This window comes from Camellia sinensis, chromosome 7 (assembly GCF_055761805.1).
Source record: "Camellia sinensis isolate YWXY chromosome 7, ASM5576180v1, whole genome shotgun sequence".
NCBI lineage: Eukaryota > Viridiplantae > Streptophyta > Magnoliopsida > Ericales > Theaceae > Camellia > Camellia sinensis.
Genome location: NC_138967.1, coordinates 190,611,010 through 190,616,981, shown reverse-complemented (window position 1 = coordinate 190,616,981; position 5,972 = coordinate 190,611,010). Strand labels below are relative to the sequence as shown.

At 34.2% G+C, this 5,972-nt stretch overlaps 2 long non-coding RNA genes across 3 annotated transcripts; one reads left to right on the top strand and one right to left on the bottom strand.

Moving 5' to 3' along the window:
- Nucleotides 1–338: 338 nt before the first annotated feature.
- On the bottom strand, nt 339–2,834 carry LOC114278050 (uncharacterized). Of its 2 annotated transcripts, none has more exons than XR_014334848.1 (5): nt 2,492–2,834; nt 1,344–1,975; nt 782–851; nt 465–527; nt 339–379 (listed from the first exon to the last, which is right to left on the bottom strand). It is a non-coding gene; the product is annotated as an uncharacterized LOC114278050 (long non-coding RNA). The 2 variants fall into 2 exon arrangements; XR_014334849.1 differs by having other exon boundaries at nt 786–851.
- Nucleotides 2,835–4,313: 1,479 nt separating this feature from the next.
- LOC145794882 (uncharacterized) lies at nt 4,314–5,449 on the top strand. Its single transcript, XR_014334847.1, has 4 exons — nt 4,314–4,471; nt 4,960–5,029; nt 5,275–5,337; nt 5,423–5,449. It is a non-coding gene; the product is annotated as an uncharacterized LOC145794882 (long non-coding RNA).
- Nucleotides 5,450–5,972: the final 523 nt, after the last annotated feature.

Below are 5,972 nucleotides of genomic sequence, written 5' to 3'. Positions count from 1 at the left end.
AACATCCCAGATGAAATTGGATTGAAGGCTTCCAGGCATTCAAAATGAAAGATTCTTTAATAATTCATCAAGAATTAATGATGCTTCATCAAGATTCAAGTGTGCTCTTGAAGAAAAGCACTCAGCTCAAGAAGCATTCAAATTTTAAGCTCTACAAGGGGATAATCTTCTTGTATCATCTTTACATACATCAAAGGTAAGTTTTTAATTAATTTATGGGCTGGAACAATTTAAAGTTCTAAAATTTTTTAAAACATATGTTTCCACTTGGAATTAGATTTGAATAGATAGTTGTAAGCCTTATAGACAAAATACGAAATAGTAATCAATAATATGAACCTAGATAACATATTTACTAATCCGCAGCTCCAAGCATCTCCTGCAGAATAAAAATAAAAACATTATTAGTGATCAGAGACGTATGAGCTTTAGAACATGGGAGTGAACAATAATGCATCTGTCACCTTAGTCATACAGTCATTAACACTGGATGTTCTTGCATAACCTGACTTCAGCACCACTTGCAACTACATCATTATCAGAAAAATAAATAAATAAATAAATAAATAAAAATAAATAAATAAATAAATAAATGATTCCCCCAATTGCAGAGTATATGAATGAACCAGTAAGTTCTGATCAAATCATCAAAACACCATAAAAAATAAAGATAGGTAGATAATCAAGTCAGAAAATCAGAAAATAAATCATCAAAACACCATAATGAATGAACCAGAGTATATGAATTGGAAGCAAGAACAGGGAGATGATCAGAAAATACCGACAGAGGGAAAATCTGAAAATAAATCGTTCTGTTTTCTGCTTTCTCTGCAAGCCTTTGAAGCCGAAATCTGAAATTTCAAGTCAAAATTAATTTCAAAACATGAGACCAAAGATGAGCAAGCAAACGATTTTTTTTTCTTGCATTGCCGAAGAAATAGCCAACATAAACCCAATCAGATTGTCTTTGGAGAAACCCATTATTGATTCTCTCTCTCTCTCTCTCTCTCCCCTTCCCTCTCTCTATCGTCCCTCTTTCCTTCTCCTCTTCATCGAAATATTCCAAAAATAATCGTTATCTGATGACTTGCGCATCTAACCCTAATTGGCCAGAGATTATATACCATTAATTTCAGAACATGAGACCAAAGATGAGCAAGCAAACGATTTTTTTTCTTGCATTGCCGAAGAATATTAGTTTCAAATCTTCCTATATAAATTTCTGAAAGGGAGAGAGTTTTAGAAGTAAACCCAAATTGACTACCAGAGTGATCTTAATATAATCTCTGCCAATTTATTTTTCTAGGTTTTCTTTCTCAAAACCCCCAAAAAGAGAATTTTACCTTGCGATCAGAGGAAGTCGGAAACTCCAAGGCGAATCTGTGGTTGAAGGCGAATCTGCGAATCTGTGGTTGATGGCGAATCTGTGCATTCTGCTTTCTCTGCAAGCCTTTGAAGCCGAAATCTGAATTAATTTCTATATGTTTTGTTTACACTGTGATCATGCCGAACCACCAGAGAGGCTCCAGGAGGTTCGAATAGCCACCAACACCTAATTAAAATCAAATCAAAGACAAACCCATTTGAGAAAATCCAAAACCCAAAAAAGGAAATCCATAAATTCGGAGAACATCAAAAGAAAATGAGATAAAAAAAAAAAAAAATCACCAGCTCCGACACTAGAAACAGCAGCAGTTTTTCTGAGGCCTTTCTTCTTGATAATGAAGCTCGCTCCTATAAACACACTTGAAGAAATCCTGTGGAGAGAGAGAGAGAGATAAAGAGGGATGGAGGGGAGACGTGATTTGGCTGGAGAAAATCAGAAAATAAATCATCAAAACACCATAATGAATGAACCAGAGTATATGAATTGGAAGCAAGAACAGGGAGATAATCAGAAAATACCGATAGAGGAAAAATCTGAAAATAAATCGTTCTATTTTCTGCTTTCTCTGCAAGCCTTTGAAGCCGAAATCTGAAATTTCAAGTCAAAATTAATTTCAGAACATGAGACCAAAGATGAGCAAGCAAACGATTTTTTTTTCTTGCATTGCCGAAGAAATAGCCAACATAAACCCAATCAGATTGTCTTTGGAGAAGCCCATTATTGATTCTCTCTCTCTCTCTCTCTCTCTCTCTCTCTCTCTCTCTCTCCCCCTCCCCCTCCCTCTCTCTATCATCCCTCTTTCCTTCTCTTCATCGAAATATTCCAAAAATAATCGTTATCTGATGACTTGCGCATCTAACCCTAATTGGCCAGAGATTATATACCATTAATTTCCGAACATGAGACCAAAGATGAGCAAGCAAACGATTTTTTTTTCTTGCATTGCCAAAGAATATTAGTTTCAAATCTTCCTATATAAATTTCTGAAAGGGAGAGAGTTTTAGAAGTATACCCAAATTGACTACCAGAGTGATCTTAATACAATCTCTACCAATTTATTTTTCTAGGTTTTCTTTCTCAAAACCCCCAAAAAGAGAATTTTACCTTGCGATCAGAGGAAGTCAGAAACTCGAAGGCGAATCTGTGGTTGAAGGCGAATCTGTGCGTTCTGCTTTCTCTGCAAGCCCTTGAAGCCGAAATCTGAATTAATTTCTATATATTTTGTTTACACAGTGATCATGCCGAACCACCAGAGAGGCTCCAGAAGGTACGAATAGCCACCAACACCTAATTAAAATCAAATCAAAGACAAACCCATTTGAGAAAATCCAAAACCCAAAAAAGGAAAATCCATAAATTTACTATAACTCGCAAGATTTTGACCAAATAAAAGATGACCAATATTTATAGTCCTCCTACAAGAATACAAGCTGATAATAAAAATACGCACACAGTACGTTTGCATCTTCATTTTATCTAGATGGAGTTTTAAATTATTGATGGAAAAGTTGTGTTATATATTAAAAAAAGAATAAGTTTTCATTTGTAAATATGATCGAAAATCTTATTCTCATGCCAAACACAATCACCACGAAGCATTTTGTGGATGTGTCAAAAGAAGATGAACAAAAGGCCCACCATAAATTCAAACAACATCCAAGAACTTTAACTCCTCAATGATAAGGAAAAACATTAAAACATATCATAGTTCATTAGAAAACCACCTCAATGATGAATGCACAGTCACAGTTGACGGGGCAACAAAGAGGTTGCCAGGTAAATGGATTCAAATGTGAAACATGGAAATATATCTATGTTGTATTCCATAACATAGACTACTTATCAATTTAAAAAAAGTGAAACACATCAAGAGAAAGAAAGAAGGTAATGATTTTGATAAATAAATGAGAAATTCACAATGAATTAATAAAAACTGCAGCATCATCAAGTCTCAAAAGTAACCGCAGTATTATCTGTAAACTATAAGTACATCAAAAGAAAATGAGATCAAAAAAAAAAAAAAAATCACCAGCTCTGACACTAGAAACAGCATGAGATACAAATATAAATGCTAAAACATACAGGCCATGCATACCAAGAACCGGCAAGAATAGCAACAAACTCCTTTCCCTGCAGAACGGTTTATCTATATAGGCCATGCGTATTTTGATTTACTTATTGTTTACAGATAATACTGCGGTTACTTTTCAGACTTGATGATGCTGCAGCTTTTATTAATTCATTGTGAATTTCTCATTTATTTATCAAAATCATTACCTTCTTTCTTTCTCTTGATGTGTTTCACTTTTTTTAAATTGATAAGTAGTCTATGTTATGGAATACAACATAGATATATTTCCATGTTTCACATTTGAATCCATTTACCTGGCAACCTCTTTGTTGCCCCGTCAACTGTGATTGTGCATTCATCATTGAGGTGGTTTTCTAATGAACTATGATACGTTTTAATGTTTTTCCTTATCATTGAGGAGTTAAAGTTCTTGGATGTTGTTTGAATTTATGGTGGGCCTCTTGTTCATCTTCTTTTGACATATCCACAAAATGTTTTGTGGTGATTGTGTTTGGCATGAGAATAAGATTTTCGATCATATTTACAAATGAAAACTTATTCTTTTTTTAATATATAACACAACGTTTCCATCAATAATTTAAAACTCCATCTAGATAAAATGAAGATGCAAACTGTACTGTGTGCGTATTTTTATTATCAGCTTGCATTCTTGTAGGAGGACTATAAATATTGGTCATCTTTTATTTGGTCAAAATCTTGCGAGTTATAGTAAATTTATGGATTTTCCTTTTTTGGGTTTTGGATTTTCTCAAATGGGTTTGTCTTTGATTTGATTTTAATTAGGTGTTGGTGGCTATTCGTACCTTCTAGAGCCTCTCTGGTGGTTCGGCATGATCACAGTGTAAACAAAACATATAGAAATTAATTCAGATTTCGGCTTCAAAGGCTTGCAGAGAAAGCAGAACGCACAGATTCGCCTTCAACCACAGATTCGCAGATTCGCCTTCAACCACAGATTCGCCTTGGAGTTTCCGACTTCCTCTGATCGCAAGGTAAAATTCTCTTTTTGGGGGTTTTGAGAAAGAAAACCTAGAAAAATAAATTGGCAGAGATTGTATTAAGATCACTCTGGTAGTCAATTTGGGTTTACTTCTAAAACTCTCTCCCTTTCAGAAATTTATATAGGAAGATTTGAAAGTAATATTCTTCGGCAATGCAAGAAAAAAAATCGTTTGCTTGCTCATCTTTGGTCTCATGTTCTGAAATTAATGGTATATAATCTCTGGCCAATTAGGGTTAGATACGCAAGTCATCAGATAACGATTATTTTTGGAATATTTCGATGAAGATGAGAAGGAAAAAGGGACGATAGAGAGAGGGAGGGGGAGAGAGAGAGAGAGAGAATCAATAATGGGTTTCTCCAAAGACAATCTGATTGGGTTTATGTTGGCTATTTCTTCGGCAATGCAAGAAAAAAAAGTCATTTGCTTGCTCATCTTTGGTCTCATGTTCTGAAATTAATTTTGACTTGAAATTTCAGATTTCGGCTTCAAAGGCTTGCAGAGAAAGCAGAAAATAGAACGATTTATTTTCAGATTTTCCCTCTGTCGGTATTTTCTGATCATCTCCCTGTTCTTGCTTCCAATTCATATACTCTGATTCATTCATTATGGTGTTTTGATGATTTATTTTCTGATTTTCTGACTTGATTATCTACCTATCTTTATTTTTTATGGTGTTTTGATGATTTGATCAGAACTTACTGGTTCATTCATATACTCTGCAATTGGGGGAATCATTTATTTATTTATTTTTATTTTTATTTATTTATTTATTTTTTCTGATAATGATGTAGTTGCAAGTGGTGCTGAAGTCAGGTTGTGCAAGATCATCCAGTGTTAATGACTGTATGTCTAAGGTGACAGATGCATTATTGTTCACTCCCATGTTCTAAAGCTCGTACGTCTCTGATCACTAATAATGTTTTTATTTTTATTCTGCAGGAGATGCTTGGAGCTGCGGGTTAATAAATATGTTATCTAGGTTCATATTATTGATTACTATTTCGTATTGTAGTCTATAAGGCTTACAACTATTTATTCAAATCTAATTCCAAGTGGAAACATATGTTTTAAAAAAATTTAGAACTTTAAATTGTTCCAGCCCATAAATTAATTAAAAACTTACCTTTGATGTATGTAAAGGTGATACAAGAAGATTATCCCCTTGTAGAGCTTAAAATTTGAATGCTTCTTGAGCTGAGTGCTTTTCTTCAAGAGCACACTTGAATCTTGATGAAGCATCATTAATTCTTGATGAATTATTAAAGAATCTTTCATTTTGAATGCCTGGAAGCCTTCAATCCAATTTCATCTGGGATGTTGTATGGCCAGAGGATTGTGGGATCCTTTTAGTTTAGAGACATTCTCGAACCTCTTAATGTATCCAAATCCTTCTATGTTTTGGATTGGGACCTCTTAGGCTTCCCCAAATTCTAGCTCCAGTTGGATTCTTTCACCCCTGTCTCTTAATAAGGATAAAGACAACCAATTA